Genomic DNA, 20187 nt, shown 5'->3' on the forward strand with positions numbered 1-20187 from the left:
GTGAACACTCAGTGGGGTGAGTGATCAGTGGGGTGCTCGTTAGAGTGCTCTTAATTGCCTTTTTTTAAGGCCTTATTTCCCAAGTGATCACATTTTGGGCAAGTGGGGTAAAGACTTCAGTATATGAGATTTAAGGAGAGACAGTCCAGGCTGTGACATCTTCAGGCACCGTCTACCTTAATTCAGTCCATCTGAAATAAAGCCATAGATCTTGCAGATTTTCTTTTCAGTTGTTTTCTACCAACCCTCTGGGAGCCTAATTCCACAGGACAGTGTGAAATGAATGGTTAGTGAAGCTCTCCCAACAGGACTCTCCCTACTGTCCTTCCTGCCCCTCATTTGTGGGTCTCCCCAGTCCCAAGTAAAGAGGATGGTCCCTCCTCTTACAATTTCAAACTATATCCAGTATGTTTAGTCACATTTTTGGCATACATAGGAACTGATAAACCCAAACTTCATTGAGAGAATGTATAATCTGGTTCTGAATTCAGGTCTCAGTGACAAAGAGGATGAGACTAGGAAAAACATGAACGAAATAAGAGAAACTACGTTTCCGATCCTTTTTGAGGGTGAGGCCTCCCTGCCTATAGGGGAAGCCAGAGATCCTTTGAGAGGAAGTGACCAAGAAGGATCCTGAGAAAACAGGAATCTCTGTGAGCTTTCTCACAATGCCTTCTACACCTCCCTGGCATGAACAGCCAGGAAACGGAACGCAGCATCCTTGGCTTTTGGCCAGCAACCCATCAAGCACACAGCCAGCAGTGAGTCGCCCTCCAGCTCCAGCCAGAGGGACTAGTTCTTGGAGCCTGCACAGGAATTCGAGAAAACACCTCCCCTGGTGACTCCACAGATCCTGCCCTTCCAGATTGGCTGCACACTGCCAAGGCCGCACTTTTTCCAGCTGGCAGGCATCCAAACGCAGAAGCAAATCACCCACCCCAAAGGCATCCTTCACCCTGCAAGGTTTTGAACAGAAGCAGCGAATTCATCAGGATTTTAAAGGCACCGCTCATTTTGGCTGTTCACGACGTGATGAAGTCTCGAACCTTCTACTTCTTTCCTCCGTTGTCTGGCTTATCTCTCCACCCCACCAGATTCTTCCAACTGCACCGTTGATTCGAATGAGAATATTTTTATATGGAACTCCAGAAATACAGAAACAACAATCATTTCTGATTTCAGGCTTGGTCTGGTTTGATCAGATTAAAAGAAAAATATTTACAGTGTTTTTGATAAGGACAATCAGAAGCAAAACCCAAAACAAGCCAAATACTATTTCCGATTTAAAAAACATGAAATATTAAGATGTGCCCCGTGATAAAATTTAGTGCCTGTACCAAGAGGTCTTCTCTAAGAGGCTTCTGTTTCCCCGTGCAATCAGTGTCCGCACGAGATAAGGACAAAAATAAATAAAGTAATTAATTTAAAAAAGATGAAGAAGAAAAATAGTTCACAGATTTTTTTTTTCTCAAGATTGTGTTGGAAAATATCCAAACTTCCCCACCTATGGGGTGCCACTGACAAAGTTGGCTTAGCCAGGAAGAGAATCCTCTTCAAGGTTATCGAGATTTTATAAGCCCCAGACAATATCAGGGCACATAAATACGACAGACTTCTGAGAGGCTCCTGTGATCTGCTTTCTATCACTGAGACACAGTGCCTCAGAAAACCATCCTAAAGGACAGACAAAGGGCGCGAGGAATAACCAGGGTATGGAGCACTTACCAGGCCTGTGCAAGGCCATAGCTCCAAACTGGCTACACACCATAAGAAAATAACAGAAAAGAAACAGCTATAGTAAGGTCTCATGGGCTGTGTCCCTTCTCAGCTGACCCTGTGCTTTGTGGTCTCAGGTTCAACAGTACACATGCTGGAGAGCATGGGGTTGGATGGAAATGCTCCTCAGAGAGTGTCAGCAAGCAAAGGCAGAGAGAGGGATAGGCTAGATCCTCTGATGGATGCCTTTGTAAATCTGACACAACAGAGAATCGCCATGAAGAGATTTTAATGATGGATTGTCCTGATCAGGCTGGTCTGTAGGCATGCCTGTGAGGGTTTGTCTTAATTAGCTTGGTTGATGTGGATAGACCCAGTCTGAGATTGGATGGCCTGTTCCCTGGTTTGGGGCCTTGGACTATATACGCATGGAGATGTACACGTGCCTTTCTCTGTACTCCTGACTGATGGGATGGGACCAGCAGCTTCCGGTTCCTATAGTGATGGACTGTAACCTGCAGTTGTCAGCCAAATGAACCCCTTCCAGACTAAGCTATGTTTTTGTCAGTGTGCCTTAATCATGGACACGTCTCCAAAGACCTAACTTGCTCTCACTAGACACCTCCTCTTAAATTCACCACCATCTCCTAATACTATCACAGGGAGCTAACCAATCTCTAGACCCTTTTCAAGCCATAACATATGCCAACTTGTAACCCTGGGTTACCCTTTCTGCCAAGGTAGGCATCTGATATGTGAACATTTGCTCACATCAAAATAGTCTCAAACTTTTATAGTTGCAAACCAAGCAAGCAAGAAAACAAACAAAAACAAACAAACAAACAAAAAACTCTAAAAGCCATGTATGAGATTTTTCCCCACACAGAGCACAGGAAATCATAAGTCAACACTTTTAACAAATACACTGGTGTGGACCTCAGTATCTCAAGTTACTTCAAAGTGGAGATGTCTTGACTGAAAACTGAAAGTTTCAAGTACTTTCAGACATCCTTGGGGTCTTAGTTCTTTCTACATGTGAAGGCTGTGATGGTTTGTATATACTTGACCCAGGGAATGACACTATTAGGAGGTGTGACCTTGTTGAAGTAGGTGTGCCACTGTGGGTATGGGCTTTAAGACCCTCATCCAAGCTGCCTAGAAGCACCCTTCAGATGAAGACACACAACTCTTAGCTTCTACAACATGTCTGCCTGGACACTGCCATTCTCCCACCTTAAAGATAATAGACTGAACCTCTGAACCTGTAAGCCAGCCCCAATTAAACATTGCCCGTATAAGAGTTGCTTTGATTATGGTGTCTGTTCACAGCAGTAAAACCCTAAGACCAAGGCAGAGTGAGGGTGTGATGTCTGAAGCAACAGTAGCCATCTTGTAATCATGAGGAGATAAGCATGAAATGAAAACATACCACTTTACACCCGGTGAAGTCAAAGGGTAGGAACCCCAGAATCCTCTAACCATAGACTAGTCTGAGAGTCACCTGAATCCAGACTTATTGTCAAGTGGACAATGACATCTTGTCACCTAACCAATGGTTCTGAACTTGGGGCGCCTGGGACAGCATCATCAGTACCTGGGAATTTGCTAGAGATCCTAGTCCTTAGGCCCCACCCCCATCATCCTGAACTGGAGACTCTGAGGCGGGACACAGCCATGTTGGCATCCCCAACCCTCTAACCGGTCCTGATGCAAGCTGATGTTTGAGTACCACTCACATAAGCTGTCATTTTTTGATGTAGTTTTCAGCACGGAGCACCCCTGAATAACAGAAGAAATTGTGTCAGGTCTTGGTAATTGTGATCTGTCTATCACTTACTGTATTGACTTTTCTTCTAACAATACCCATCAGTGTGTTCTTGCAAGATCACGGTTCATCCCCACTGCACCTAAATAGTCAAAGAAAATGCATTGTATTTGCTTCTGTAACGGACACTCTGTATTTTTACCATAACCACCTGTGTGTTTGTGTGAAACTTGCTGGCCTTTCCTGACTTCCTTGTATTAGTAAGGGTTCTCTAGAGTCACAGGACTTATGGAATGACTCTCTATATTAAAAGAAATTATTGGAATGACTTACAGGCTGCAGAACAACTAACACAACACTGGTCAGCTGTGAACGGAAAGTCCAAGAATCTAGTAGTTGCTCAGTCCCACGAGGCTAGGTGTTTCATCTGGTCTTCTGTATAAGCTGGAATCCTAAAGAAGTAGCTTCCAACAGATGTGTGGGCAAGAAAGTGCAAGCAGACAAAGAAGAGTAAGTCTTCCTTCTTCCAATGTCTTTATGAATGTAGGCCTCCAGCAGAAGATGTGGCCAAGATTAAAGGTACAAACCACCATGGCTGGACCTAAATTGTTCTTTACTTGGAACTTGCTCTGTCCCAGGCTGGCCTTGAACTTAGAGATCAGCTTGCCTCACTCTCCTGGGATTAAAGATGTGTATCACCTTGCCTAAGCTTTTCATGGCCACTCTGCTTCAAGACCTGGATCAAAAGCCTGTCTGTGTCTTCCAGCCTCAAGATCTGGATCACAGGTGTATGCTCCATTTCTGGGCTGTAGTTCATCCCAGATACAGTCCATTTGGAAGAGCCATCATACCTCCCGAGGGATGAAAGACTCATAAGACCATGGATCTCATAAGAATTAAGCAGACAAAAGCATGGTATAGAGAAGAAGGGAGCTAGACTTGACCTTAGTTCACACAAGCAAGCAATAACTGTCAACAGGAACAGGATGAGAAGAGCCAGCTGGACATCAGCCCAGGGATGGCAAGGGCATTTCATCTTATTTCTAAATGATTCGGATGGCATTCCCCACTCTGGGGAAGAACTAGAGTTCTAAAAATAGAATTCTCTTTACTATAAAATTATCTTGACCTATGCTAGTCCATTTGTCCCTGTGGCAAATTTTTCAGCTAGTTTTCCTTGTCTGCGATGTTAAAAACTGCATATTCACATACCATTCGATGAGCCCTAGTCTGTCATGTGCTGCTGTTTTGTGTTTGTTTTCCAAAGGAAAAATAAACTATACAGCCAAGGCGGCCGACAATGCTAAAAATCGATGCGTCCTGCACTGGGGAGCGTTGTAGCCCTGTGCCAGCCCTCTCGAAATCTCATCCTTTGCATCCACTGACAAACTATTTAATCTCCGTCACAGGCTCATGGGCAGGAGTGAACAATGGAAGCTAGTCTTCAGATCACCCACTGTGACTCGAACGTATTGATCCTGTCATGTGTCACAGCCCTTCTATATCTGGACATTGTAAGCTACAGGGATTTATTTTTAATGCATATGTACTCTCCTTCCTTACGGGGAGCTTTTATTTTTCCTCTGTTTGAAGGTGAGGATGAGAACCCATAAAGATAAAAATTTCCAACCATGCTCATTAGGGGATATGAGGCAAGCAGACTTTTACATTCATCGTGGTTATTAAACTTAGCCACATTAACAAATTAAAGCAGCCTTTGTAATGTCACTGATCAAAAGCAAAACTACTTTCATTCCCAATAACAAACAACAGCGGGCACTCATCACAGTCACCTGAGGCTGAGCCATCTGGCTACCTGAAGACAAGAGCCCAGACCTTCAAGCCCAGACCTTCAACAGCGCAGCCTGGATTCCATGACCTCTGCCGAAGTCAGGCTGTGAGCACAACGAACCCTTGGAAGAATCATGCAGCCAAGGCCCAGCCCAGAGCAAAATCATTCAAGCCCTCTGCTGTCAAAACTCACAACGAAAGACTGCTGCTACCTTGTCACAGCCAACTCTGCTCTCAAGAAGGAACACGCTCTCATGTGCTATGCTGTCCATGTGGATATTTTTGCAAAATGGAGCAAGAGAGGTAAACACAAATCCAGCCATCACTCATGTGAGTGGCTCTAAGACAGGCCAGGCCCAGACCTTTACCAATGGTTATGTGAAGCTCCTGATGAAAAGGAAGAAAAGAAGAAGGAGAAGGAGGAGGAGGAGGAGGAGGAGGAGAAAAGAAGAAGAAAGAAGAAGAAGAACAACAACAACAACAAGAAAGAGGAGGAGGAGGAAGAGGAAGAAGAAGAGGAGGCGGAAGAGGAAGAAGAAGAAAGAGGAGGAGGAGGAGGAAGAAGAAGAACAACAACAACAAGAAAGAGAAGGAGGAGGAAGAGGAAGAGGAGGCAGAAGAGGAAGAAGAAGAAGAGGAAGAAGAAGAAGAGGAGGAGGAGGAAGAAGAAGAAGAGGAGGAGGAGGAGGAGGAAGAAGAAGGAGGAGGAGGAGGAAGAGGAGGAGGAGGAGGCAGAAGAGGAAGAAGAAGAAGAAGAAGAGGAGGAGGAGGAAGGAGGAGGAGGAAGAAGAGGAAGAGGAAGAGGAGGCAGAAGAGGAAGAAGAAGAAGAAGAAGAAGAAGAAGAAGAAGAAGAAGAAGAAGAAGAAGAAGAAGAAGAAGAAGAAGAAGAAGAAGAAGAAGAAGAAGAAACCACCCAGAGAATGTACATGGTCTGTCTTAAACTGCTTGCATCACGGATACAATGAAGAGTGGGAAGATAGTTTCATTGGTAAAATGCTTACTGTACAAATATAAAGACCTGGGTTTATTCCCCAGCACCCACAGCAAAAAGCCACCATGTGCTGTATTCTCAGTACTATAGCAATATAGACATACAGACCTGGAACTCATTGGTCAACCAACCAGCCAAGTTAGTGAGTTCCAAACCAAGGAAAGGCCCTGCCTGTCTAGAATGAGGAGGAGGGGGAGGAGGATAAAGAAGACAAAGAGGAGGAAGATGAAAAAAGAAAGAAGAATCTGATGTTTATCTTTCACCTTTGCTCCCAACACAGACACACACAGAGAGAGAAACACACATACAGACATACACACAGACACATTTACATACATAAACACAGATGCATGCATGCGGTTGCTCACACACACACCTAAAGACTCTGCACAAGATTAAGAATTGTTCAATTAATGCTTTCTCTCAGCTTACTGCAGGAAATTAGGTTTGACTTCATACCATCACTGGAGAAAGTATCAGGAAAAAGTGTTTGGTCTCAATAGATTTGTAAATGATAAGCACATCTGCTATATCTTAAAAAAAAAAAAAAAAGGAGTGTTGTGGTTATCTTCCTCCTGGCCTTCAGAGCCGGCCACTCTTACTGTTGGAGCCATCTTTGAAGTATGAAAATCTGGTCCTCACCCTCTTTAAGATATGCCTATCACCCTTAAACTGAGAATCCCAAATGTGCTCAGTCCATAGAAATTTCGTGTCTCAATCATTTTTTTCCAGTGCCCTCTAGCCTAAAAGGATTCCATCTAGCTCTGTTTACCAAGTGATTGGGTGCAAACAACCTGGTTATCGTTTGTGTGGTGCACAACAGAAATAACTGCCTCTGGGTTCAGAATATCTCATGATTCCCCTAAGAGTTCCCAGTGGGAAGGCCAGATACATCCATGTACAATCTGGAAAAGTCAGCCCATAAGAACTCACACAGAAGCCAGACTGGCCACTACCACCACCTCCCCCTCCCCCTCCCACTCTTCCTACTCCTCTTCCTCTTACTACTCTTCTTCCTCCTCCCCTTCCTCCCCCTCTTCCTCCCCTTCCTCCTCTTCCTCCTCCCTCTTCCTCCCCCTTCCTCCTCCTCTTCCCCCCTTCCTCCTCCCTTCCTCATCCTCCTCTTCCTCCTTTTCTTCTTTCCCCTCCTTCTTTCTTTCCCTCCTCTTCTTCCTTTCCCTCCTCCCTCCCCTCCCTCTCTTCTTCCTCCTCCTCTCCCTTCTCTTCTTCCTCTTTCTCTTCCTTCTCCTCCTTGTTCATTTCCTCTTCTCTTCCTCCTGCCAGACCTCATACTGTACAGTTCTTTCTCAACTCTCAGTTTCAACCATGCTTCCAGAGCCCTTAATGAACACTGTTTTCTCTCTCTATCTAATCAACTGAGCCCTTTGGTTCATGGAAGTTTGTTTATCCCAACATCCTCCACTCCACCCGTCACACTTGGAGATCATCTGAATTCTTTGAGGTCAGTGTTTCCAATCGCATGCTATTCTTGCATTTGGAGACTTTTACATGAGCGTGTGCACACACACCCACCACATACATGTATGCATGTATTTCATACACACACGCACACACATATTTGCTGAGGAACATCATAATGCATAACAGTCATGTTTTCTGGGCTTTTACCTGTATCATGCCTCTTGTGGTTTGAATGTGGCCTATCTTACATATGCCTACATGTTTGAACACTTGGTCCCTAGCAAGTGGCACTGTTTGAGGACATTGGGAACTGTTAGGAGCTGGTGCCTTTCTGGAAGAAGTGGAGTCATGAGGTTTTATAACCCAGCCCCACTGCCCTGCCTGGGGATCCATCCCATAAACAACAACCAAAACCAGTGACAGGAGCCTGATATAGCTGTCTCCTGAGAGGCTCTGCCAGTACCTGACAAATACAGAAATGGATGCTCACAGCCAACCACTAGACAGACCACAGGGTCCCCAATGAAGGAGATGAGAAAGAACCCAAAAGCTGAAGGGGTTTGCAGCCCCATAGGAGGAACAGCAATATGAACTAACCAGTACTCCCAGAGCTCCCAGGGACTAAATGACCAACCAAAGAAAACGCATGGTGGGACTCATGGATCTAGCTGCATATGTAGCAGAGGATGGCCTAATCAGTCATCAATGGGAGGAGAGGCCCTTTGTCCTGTGAAGGTTCTATGCCCCAGTATAGGGGACTGCCAGGGCCAGGAAACAGGAGTGGGTGGGTTGGTGAGCAGGAGGAGGGAGAAAGGAATAGGGGACTTTTGGAGGGGAAACCAGGAAAGGGGATAACATTTGAAATGTAAATAAAGAAAATATCCAATAAAAATAAAATAACCCAGCCCCATTTGCTGCTCGCTGCTTACAGAGTCCTGTGGATGTAGTGTGACTGGCCAGCCTCCTGCATCTGTGCTTTCCCTGTCTGTCACCATGCCTTCCCTGCTTGGTGCTGTGTCTCCCACCATGACAGACTGTGTCCCTCTGGAACTGTGAGACCAAATAGACTCATTCTCCATTAAGTTGCTCCTGACAGGGTTTCTTCTCACAGCAACAGGAAACTTACTAACACAACAGCCATCTGGTGCTCCCGTTTAAACCATGCCCTGCTGGTGAATCCCCTAAAACCCACAAACCCCATCAATTTCGACATCCTAAGAATGTCCTTACCACTTACCACACAGGTCCTAGTTCATTACAGACCCTGACTTATATAATCACATGCCCCCAAAATGGCACACTGCTTTCTTTAAGAGACACAAAGTTTTGTTGGGTGTTTTGTGAGTCTTTCTTCTCTCCCTCCCTCTCTCCCTCCCCTTCTGATTCTCCCTAGCCAGAAAAGTAATCAAGACTTGAAAGAGAATATGAAAGATTTTCAAAGTTAGAAAGTTGAGAAACTGTTAAAAAAAAAAAAAAGAAAATAGACCTTATAAAAGAAGTAGTCATTTTTATGTGGGCAATGGGAGCAATCCCATGTTCCACAGGTATAATATGCAGATGAGGGCTCAGCATCATTTACTGTGGCTTGATCCCTGAAACAAAGTGTATTTTATCATGCATCTATCCAGGCTGGATGACATTTTTCTGAAATCTTAGGCAGGTGTCTTCTAAAGACACACCTGCAAGCAGGCACTTAGTAACACTTCACCCTCTAACAGTGGCTGAATTCAAGGCCCTGTTAATTGCAGTTCAAACCAGGGGAGTAGGTCCCAGTCCAGAGATCTGTAGTTTAGAAGCTCCCCAGGGCTTGGGATGGGCAGCCAGGATTGGGACCCTGTGGCTGGTATAGTGAATACTGAGGGTCTTGATCCGGTGGTCTTCAGCAGGGTCTCCTGGCATATCGGTCAAGCCGTTGCTGGCGAGTGGAGGATTTCAGAGAAAAAGGACCAAGGACACTATTTTGTGTGAATCTGTTACAAATTTGGCATGTACTCTGAGCTGTGACCCCCAGATAGCAAATTGGTTTCATCATTTTAAGTGTCTCAGGGTTACACTGAACTGTGAGCCCCGGCTGGGTCACTTTGCCTCAGATGACATCTAGTTAACAGGAAATAGTTAGCTTCAGCTACTGCCTTCCCACGCCTGGGTTTTTTCTTTTGAGTCCAATTTCGGGTTTGGTTGTGGTGGAGGTGGTGGTAATGGTTGTTGTTGTTGATGATGATGTTGTTGTTGTTGTTACAATTAGCTCCTGTTCTATCCTCCAGTTAGCCAGCATGAATCCGTGTTCAAAGGAGTCTCAAGGAAGCACAAAAGTAGGTGCATGAAAGAAAGAGAAATGCTAGAACGTGGAATAATGGAAGCATAGATGTGAACAGGAACATAGCACAAATATTGACTGCAGATTTTCATGTACTGAGAAAATAAAATCTATAAAATAGTTCTATATTTATAGAGCAAATCGGAAAAGAATGAACATTAATATCCAATTATTGGGCTTTGTTACACTGGCAATTGGTCATGCTGTGACTATTCTATCGTAAAATCTTGTCAAGTAAAGTATTCTGAAGCAATCAACGCTTTTTCATAAGTTTTGAAGCACTTCTAATGACATCTCTTCATGATAGCCCATTCACTGCACCCTAATCGATACATAGCTTCTGATCTATGACAAACTCAATGGATAAAGATTATCCATCCAAGTCATCCAGCAGCTTAGACAAAGAAAAGCTAAATCACTTAAAGATTGAAGAGTTGAAACTTGCAATGGGTATACCTAATTCAGACCTTGTGTGTGTGTGTGTGTGTGTGTGTGTGTGTGTGTGTGTGTGTGTGTGTGTGTGGTGTATGTGTGCTTGCACACACATACTTCAGAGCTGCTGTGATAATCACTAGGAAGTGGACACTAGCTCCCTATAAGTCTGTGTGTCACAGAATTCACGCTGTGAAGCCCTTAGAGAGATGACTGTCCACCCACATGCCACAGCAGGTGGCTGCTGGGTGTGGAGGAGGGAACTGAGCTGGAGCACAATGAAGCTGATCATTGCACTTCCTCAAATCCCCAAAGCCCAGACCTCCCTCCTTGCTCAACTACAGAACTCACACTGCTTCCCTGATTCTATTACTTGAGGATCACAAATCTCACTGACTTTGTGGTTTTTGTTTGCAAGGATTCATCTTCTCTGAAAACTCCCTATTATTTCTTTTAGAAAATTTTTTTTAATGTAGGATGGTTACAAGGACTTCAGCCAAGTAACCTGAAATTTAGTTTTTAAAAAATTATTTAAGCCAGACAAATAATGCCATGTAACAGAACACATGTAATTTTTACCCACAAGGAGCTCATTCTACAGCCCATCTTCACAACCAAGCACAGAGCACTTAGGTGCCAGCTTTCCTGTTTCATGGATAATTAGAAACTTTGACATGGAACTGAGAAAGTGAAAGTTGACTTAAACAGCAGAAAATCCAACTCCGAAGGGAAGAGGAGAGCTTGAAAGATCTTGAGAATCAAAAGCATAATTCATCATACCTATCAGAGTAATGCCAAGGAGCCCCATATTTCTCAGCAATCCTAAAGGCACCAGATTTCATATAAAACCAAATAATTTATATGTTTAATAATAGTGTGTATGAAGGCACTTGTTATGACAGCATCCATAAGAAGGGAAATGTGGGGGCGAAATGGAACCATGGAGGAACCGCCGTAAATTATAAATATCTGTGCATATTCTACAGGCTTTATAGCTGACGTGGCAAGCACATTTTTAAACACATAGCCAGAAAAGATTCCTGAACAAAGACAAAGCTGTGCCCCTGACATTCCAGCTGAGAAGTATAACTTCCTTCAGAAACACACTGTCCGAGATAGATAAGTCAAGATTAGGAAGGTTACAGTTTCCATTTTACACTCTTTAGAAAATTAAGTTATGTGTAGCAATAGTGCTCTCGGAAGAAGCAAGATAAACACAGCTCTGATGTAGCGGGGACCCACCATAAAATGCAAAACGTTCAAAGCTCTACCCCTACGTAGAAAGTGGGATGCTGTAACAGGAACTATAGTCAAGGAGGCTTTCCATTAGAGACTTGGAAATGCTTGAACCCTGAGAATAGGCATAAACCAGAAATGTGTTATTCACAGAGGGTGGAAGAATCTGAGAGTCGCAAGCTAGCATTTATAACCACACACATGTATTATTCACCCAAAATGGAGATATTCTATGGTCCCAAGCACGCTTCTGCCTCCTTCCTTGCCAACGTGTCCCTGCCTGAGGCAGTTTAACGGCGCAGTTAAATGTAGATGAATGCCGATGTGTAACGTCTGCTCTCCTAATGTGCCATCTTCCATTTATTCCTTCATAACCCTAAAGGAGTCAGTTTCCTCTGCCACTTACCCACAGTCTATTTCCCCTTTTACAGCTATCCTCAAACAGGCATAAAAAAACGAATAATGAAGTGCCGGTGAGTGTGCGGAGGGGAAGGAGTCCTTACGCGCTGTTACCGGGAGTGCGCGTGTACCTCCTTGATGTAAGACGACATAAAGATCCCATGAAAAACTAAAATCAGCAATTACACAGTGGGTACATTTCCAAAGTAAATGAAAACCTTATACTGAAGAGATACGTGTACCCTGATGCTTACTGTAGCAGCGATGAGTTGGGTACAATCTGGACCTCGGCTCAGGGGTCCTTCGGTGGATTCATGAAGCGTTGCGCATGTATGTGACAGAATCTTTCTGTTAGCACCAACATGGGTGGGACCAGAGAGCATTGTGCTAAGTGAAATAAGCCAGCACAGAAGGAGCCTGAGAGGCTCGTTCTGTAGATAGGAGGGAGGAGCCTTCACTAGGGCTGAGAAGGGGAACTGAGACGCTCGATGGAGGCACCAAAACCACAGAGCTGAGGAGTAGTGAGATGTTTTCCAACGACTCAGTTGGGTAAGTGCAGGAGGAAGACACCGATGGTGTGTTTCAAAATGAGACTGGAAGTGTGCACATGTCCCAAGCCCCGGCAATGATTAATGCCTGAAGAGACACAGACCCACCGTCCCACTTTGATTACTGTGTATGGCACACTCATACATGAATCAGGTTATCACGATGTACCCATCAAATATCCAAACATGCTTCTTGAATGGATTACAGAACTCAGCTACATTTCCCTTTGTTCTAACAGTTTGTTCTAGATTTTTCAGACTCTATTTTTTTAGTAATTTATCTATGATTTAATATACATCCTAGCACCACTCCCAAGAAGATACCAATGTTCTTGTATTAATTAGAAAGGCTTATCCCCAAGGCACCGAGCTTTCTCTTTGTAGTGATCATTTTTAGTGTTAGAAGTTGGCCTCAGTTCTCTTTTCTGAAGGTACTTTTTCTCAGTGTGTTGCCATCATACCCGAGTTCATTCTTGAGCTTCTGTTTCCTGTTTATATTGTAAAAATGTTGAACACATTTGGCTCGTATTCTCATTGCATTTATATCTTCTAAGATGCTAATTTTCTATAATTCAGAATTTTAATTTTCTTGTTTGTTATATCCTCTCTCGATAGCTGTAGATTGTATCAATGTGTGTGTGTGATGTTTGTATGTTTGTATGTTTGTATATGAGCATGTATGTATGTGTGTATGTATGTGTGAATGTATATGTATGTATGTGTATGTGTGTGAATGTGTATGCATGTATGTGCATTTTGTGGATGTGTGGATGTGCATGTATGAGTGAGTATGTGTTTGTGTGCATGTATGCATGTATGTGTATGTATGTGTTTACATGTATGTGTGTATGTATGTGTGTGTGCATGTGTGTGTATGTGTGTATTTATGTGTATGTGTATATGTATGTGTGTGCGTTTCTGTATGTATTATGTGTTTGTGTATGTGTATTTATGTGTGTGTGCATGTACATATACTGTATGTGTATGTGTGTGTTTGGGTGTATGTTTGTGTGAGTTGAGTGTGTATGTATGTGTGTGCATGTGTGTGTTTGTGTGTATTGATATATGTGCATGTGTGTGTTTATGCGTATGTGTGTTTATATGTGTGTGTATGTGTTTATGTTTGTGTGTGTATGCATGATGCATGTGTGTGCATGTATATATACTGTGTGTGTGCTATAAGATTTCTCTTTTGTTTGATAGTGTGATCCATGAATATAATTAGATTTGTCAACTTGTGAGAGTTTTCTTTTGTGAAAAACCCCTTGTCCCTCAAGTAACATTTGTTTCCAGCAGTAGCTTCACAAGCAAATGCCATTGGCCTCAGAGTAACTTGTGGGCTATCCTCTTTTCTGGGATTCTCAGAAGAGAGTGGGTATAGAATCTAAACCCAGCAGCTCTAATGGTGTGGGCTGCCCTGGCGATGTTCGTATTTTGATGTTAATTTTGCTTCCTCAAGAGGAGCCTCCCCCCCACCCCCCCACCCCCACCCCCACCCCACCCCCACCCCCCACCCCCGTGAGAAGTAGATCACAGACTCAGCTGATCTCAGTGAACCTTCTCCCCACTCTGACTGGTCAAATAAAGGATAGAGCCACTGGTTGGGCAGTGGAAGGTAAAGGTAGGTCTAGAGGTCTCAGAGAGGGGGAGGAGAGAGAGACAGAGGAAGAGGATCTTGAAGAAAGATGGAGCAGAACCACATGGCCTGGAGAAGCCACAAGTGACAAGAGGTCTCATAGCTGGAGAATAAATTAGTGTAGAGATAGATCTGCCCAATCTAAGCACATAGCTTACAAATATAACTATATAATATCCTAAATATAATAACTGGTTGTATGCTTTTTATACAGGCTTATTGGGGTAAAAATTACCACAACACTCTGGGAGGCTGATGTCCAGTTTCAACTTTCCTCGCAGAGACCAAGGGGAAAGGGAAAGGGAGGTCATGTCCGTCCTCCTTTGCACTGGCTGATCTTCAGGAACTGTCATGGAAGGTGAGAGTGATCCTTCCAAAACCCCTGTCTCCCGAGGCCCAGAACTACCCCGCCCCCACCCCCCGACCCCTCTGTCCTTGGAAAGGCCCAGTTCCAACATCATTTCAGGCCCAGAACAGCCACAGGAGCTCACAGGCCTTCACATCTGACCTTTTGTCCTGACTTAATTGGGACTAACAACTAAAGGCAGCTCCTGGGATGTTTGGCTTCTCTCTCCTTTCCCACCAGGGCACGGAGAGCAATGGATGTGTGCCACACACAACCCGACAGGGGAATGATGGATTGGTGCTACACACAACCCACAGTTCTGGGCATCACATTTCCAGGTCAGGTACCTTATCGTGCTTCTTCAACCATGTCTTGGATTTCTCAACAACTTTACCATCAGTTGCTCTGGGAAAGCAGAGATTACTAAGATCACGGAGGACAAGCAAAATCACCAGGATTATCTCACCAAACTGTTAAGCCAGGACACCCACTCCCCTTGCCCTCCAAGGCTCTTCTGGCCGTTTCCATAAGACAGCTCAAGGGTCGCACTGTTGGCATTGCCTTTCCTAAGAAAGGAGATCGGGAAGCTGTCACTTACTGAAGGTTTCTGCTTTCTGCAAGTCAGGTCAGCTTCTCCCCTAGTAAAGACTTGCCACCTGGGTTTACTCTGTGAGCAGGAGCATTGGAAAGTGTTTTAGCCTACTGTGGGCAGTTACACCTCAGGATGCCTGGGAATAGATAACCCCACACCCAAGAACCAAGGGCAGGTTATTTTATTTTATTTTATTTTTCCCAGACTGAGCTTCACAATGTCACTCTGGCTGTCCTGGAACTCACTACATAAACCAGGCTAGCCTCAAACTCACAGAGATCTGCCTGCCTCTTCCTCCAGAGTGCTGGAATTAAAGGTCTGTGCTTCTATGCCAGTCCTATGGTCAAGTCAGTTTCTAAGCACAAAGCATAGACTGGAGCATAATTCAACGTATTCCTCAGAGGTAAAACGTGTATCTAACGAAAAATGTCATAGAAGAGCATATCTAATAGCATTTGCAATAGTAATCCTAAACGATTACTTATCTGAGCTGCGAATTTAACTAATGTCCAATAGTTTCTTCTTTCATTTTTTTTTTTTTTTTTTTTTTTTTTTTTTTTGGTTTTTCGAGACAGGGTTTCTCTTTATAGCTCTGGCTGTTCTGGAGCTCACTTTGTAGACCAGGCTGCCTCGAACTCAGAAATCCGCCTGCCTCTGCCTCCCGAGTGCTGGGATTAAAGGCGTGCACCACCACGCCTGGCTTTCTTCTTTCATTTTAATAATTGTATTGAGAGATGTGTCCTTAGGTGCCGAGCATAATGGTAGTTGGCTAGGTCGGCTCAAAATGCATTGATATTTCAAACACTGCAGCATATAGGCATTCTAGGAAAATCGGTTTACAAAGGGGGAGGGTACAACACACTGAATGCACTGCGGATCTTTGGCTGTCTGTACTCATGGCGTCGTGTCAACGTTGGCTGTGGCCATTCTGAATGGACTCAGCTTTGCAGTGCGCCTAGTAACCTTACCTTCAACATTATAATTGTCCTCACACTCATTGGTAAAGATAGCAAATCCTGAATGAATGCCGCCTACCTCATAACTACACAGGACCTACCTATTTTTTCTCAAGACATAGTAGAGGAATTTCTGTGCACTCTCTTCCTGTCAAAACCATTCTACACTAGAATTGCTAGAATCCGTCAAAGCCGTTCTGCACTAGATAGTGGTTTTAGAAAAGACAGTGTGTGAGGAACAATGTTGGGGTGCTTACCTGCCTGAGCTTCTCTCCCTGGGTAAACTAAATATCCAAGGGATCGCTTGTGTAGATTTATTAATGCCACGGAAACTAATTTTCTCAACGGCAACTTGATTGACACCTTAGATTCAGAATATAAAAAGGTTATCACGCATATAAATGCAACCTGTTTTTAGGAATACTAAAGATAATGATGAACTTTCAAAACCCAAGAGATCTGTATGTCTTTGCTTTATATAAAAATGCCCATAAGATTAAATGCAACTCTCATATTACAATAAAAATTTCATCACAGAATTATCTATAACTTAGCTACCAAGAAACTACTTACTGCCAGGAATACCTTTATAATGTCTTTAAAGTGCATATGTGAAATATTGGTTTTGATGTAAACCTCATAATTTAAATCTTGACATTTAAATTAAGTAGCTCACCATTTTTGAGATCAGATAAACATATCAATCCAATATGTTTAGTAAGATCAGCATTAAAAATAAGGATTCTCAGTTTACCTTCCCAGAGTTATTATGTCGTGTCTACATGACTAGCACATTACCTGGCTTCCTAGGGCTCTGTTTAACAGCTGGCAGACTCAGATTTGTTCATCTGGAGGTTAGATGTTGGTCTTAGTGTCTGGTGCAGGCTGTGTAGCTTTAAATAAGCTTCAGCATGGTGATAGATGGTGTAAAATCCTATTCCAATACTATTTTTAAAACATAGGCTTGGAAAGTGTGGCTTTCTAAGCCAAAGGCTATAAGCTTTGTTTGCTTATGTTTACAGGTTAGAAGGCCTATGAACTGTCTCCTTCCTGTTGTGGCCAACTAACTAAACACCAACAACTTAAGAAAGGGGGGTTTATTTCCCTCACACTTTGAGAGTACAGTCCATCACACCAGAGAAGACAATGCAGTAGGAACTTGAGACACCCGGACACACCACATCCACGGCCAGGAAGCAGAGATGAATTTACAGTTCCTTTTTACCTTTTACTCAGTCTAGGACCCCAACGCATGAAAATGGGCGGGTCCTTCCACTTGTCCTAGTTAGAGCTATCAATGCTGTGATAGATCACATGACCAAAGCAACTTGCGGGGCAGGGGATATTTGGCTTATACTTCCATAACACTGTTCATCACCAAAAGGAAGTCAGGACAGAATCTCAAGCAGGGCAGGAACCCAGAGGCAGGAGCTGATACTAAGGCCATGGAAGAATGTTGCTTAGTAGCTTCCTCCTCATGTTCAGCCTGCTTTCTTATAGAGCCCAGGACCTTCTGCCCAGGGAAGGTATCACTCAGTCTGGACCTTCCCCCATTCAATCATTAATTAAGAAAATACCCTATGGGCTGCCTACAGCCTGATCTGTCCTCTCCGATGACTTTAGCTTGTGTCAGTTGACAAAACTAACCAGCATGCACCTCGATGGATGTAACCCAGATAATCCCTCACAGGCATGTAAAAAAGGCTGGTTTTCTAGTTGGTTCTTGATCCTAACAAGTTGGCAGCATTAGCAACAATAAATATATTTCTTTCTCTTGAAATATGCTGTGCCTCAGGGCCAGTGAGATGGCTCAGGAGGTGATGGTGCTCGCTGCCAAGCCTAGGGACCTGAACCCAATCTCCAGAAACTACATTTCCAAAGGAAACAACTGATTCACAAGAGTTGTCCTCTAGTGCTGTGATGCGCACACTCCTACACACACACACATATTAAATAAATGTAACTTTTTAAAATTAAGTGTTAGTCAAGTCACCTTTTTTCCTTTGCTATTTGTGGTGATTTGAATGAAAATGGCCTTCTTAGGCTGCTAGCTAGTGGCACTCTTAGGAGCCTTGTTGGAGTGGGTGTGGTCTTGTTGAAGGAAATGTGTCACTCCGGGGTGGGCTTTGAAGTTTCAGAAGCTTAATCCAGGCCCAGTAGCTCCTGCTTTTAGAATCTGTCCAGTAAATACACAGCTGGAGAAAATGTCTCCACGTCAAAGTCAAAGAACTGAGTTTCCCTCAAGTTCTCCTACTGCCAAGTCCCTGTTGTGCGGCCATTCTGAGGCCATTACTGTGTGCACACTCAATTAGTTTTAAGCATCTGACCTCTGGTGACACCGGACTCTTGCTCCAACAGCGTTTTCTGCTGGCCGAGCATTTCTGAGAGTCCCTTGTCAGAACTTCTGTCATTTTGACTTTCAGCTCCTTTTCCAGTACCAGGTCTGTCTGTGTACTGTTGTGATGATCATGAACTAAACCTCTAAATCAACCTCAATTAAATGTTTCCCTTTATAAGAGCTGCCATGGTTGTGGAGTCTCTTTGAGGCTATTAAAACAAACAAACAAACAAACAAACAAACAAACCTAAGACCATTCAATTCCAGATTGTTCATTTTGAAGATGTCTCAATTCTTCCATAGTAAATGAAAATAGCTGCACTGTAGTTTGTTTCTCTCTACAGAGAATAACAAACAACGTTGGGAATTAAGATACTTGTTGGCCGTGAGTTAATTCTATAGACCTATGTATAACCAGGCAGTGTAAACAGAAATGAGTCATTTCAACTTCCGAGCATTAGTTTAGAACATGTGCTTGATTAATATTCAATCAAACGCTTGGATACAAGCTCTTGCCCAAAGGTCAAATCTCAGCCATTTATCTGGGAATATTCCTGGTGACACTGTTCCTTCCTTCCTTCTGCCCACACGGGTGCTTGGCTCTCCTAAGCAATGACAGTCTATGCCAACACAGAACGCTTTACATTAGAACATAGGCATATGATCCTGCAGTGACCTGCCATAGTTGAGCTGTTCCTGCCCTTTCAAAGGTAAATCGATTTCTGCCTCTAAATGGCCAGTTCCTTGAATGAGCAAGTAGCAGAGCTGCAGATGGTGAACAGCAGTAGTGGCTTCGACTTTCCAGCACACCTTCGTTAAAACAATTCTTTCCATTCTCACCAGGTTTGAAGCCCAAAATCCATACTGACTTAGCCAGATCAAGTCAGGTGACAGGGGGACTGACCTCTTTTCCTTTACTAACTTTGCAGTCAGATAGAAGGAGCTTTGGACCCAGCTAGCTCAGGGGATGATATACCTGCTACACAGCGCTGATATCCAAGTTCAATCTGCAGGGCCCACAGAAAAGAGGAATGGAAGAAGAAATCCACTGTCATCTTAGTCCTCCCCTCTCCCTCTTCTCCCCCTCCCCTCCCCCTCCCCTCCCCCTTCCCCTCCCTCTCCCCATCCCCCTTCTCCCCCTCTCTCTCACACACAACGGACGACAACAACAAAAATTGCAAAACAGCTTAGTCCAACACACCCAAGGCACTCTGCTTTTAGAATCTGTCCAGTAAATTCACAGCTGGAGAAAATGTCTCCACATCAAAGTCAAAGAACTGAGTTCCCCTCAAGTTCTCCTACTTCAAAGTCCCTGTTGTGCAGCCATTCCGAGGCCATTACTGTGTGCACACTCAATTAGTTTTAAGCATCTGACCTCTGGTGACACTGGACTCCTGCTCCAACAGCGTTTCTCTGCTGGCACAGCATTTCTGAGAGTCCCTTGTCAGAACATCTGTCATTTTGACAGTCAGTGTACCAATCCCTCACCCTCATCAGTGACCACCCTGGCCAGGCCTGGTTTTCCTAGCTCTGTGATACCTTATCTGGGAGTCCTATGAGGTAAGAGGATTCAAAGAAAAAAAAATTATATATATATGTGTGTGTATATATATATAGATAGATAGATAGAGAAAGAGAGAGAGAGAGAGAGAGAGAGAGAGAGAGAGAGAGAGAGAGAGAGAGAGAGAGAGAGAGAGAGAG

At 43.8% G+C, this 20187-nt stretch overlaps 1 pseudogene; it reads right to left on the bottom strand.

Moving 5' to 3' along the window:
* Window positions 1–18929: 18929 nt before the first annotated feature.
* LOC110311348 (cyclin-G1 pseudogene) lies at window positions 18930–19946 on the bottom strand (annotated as a pseudogene).
* Between the last annotated feature and the right edge of the window lie 241 nt (window positions 19947–20187).

The sequence above is a fragment of the Mus caroli genome, unplaced genomic scaffold (assembly GCF_978045245.1).
Source record: "Mus caroli unplaced genomic scaffold, Mus_caroli_1 scaffold_17, whole genome shotgun sequence".
Lineage (NCBI taxonomy): Eukaryota > Metazoa > Chordata > Mammalia > Rodentia > Muridae > Mus > Mus caroli.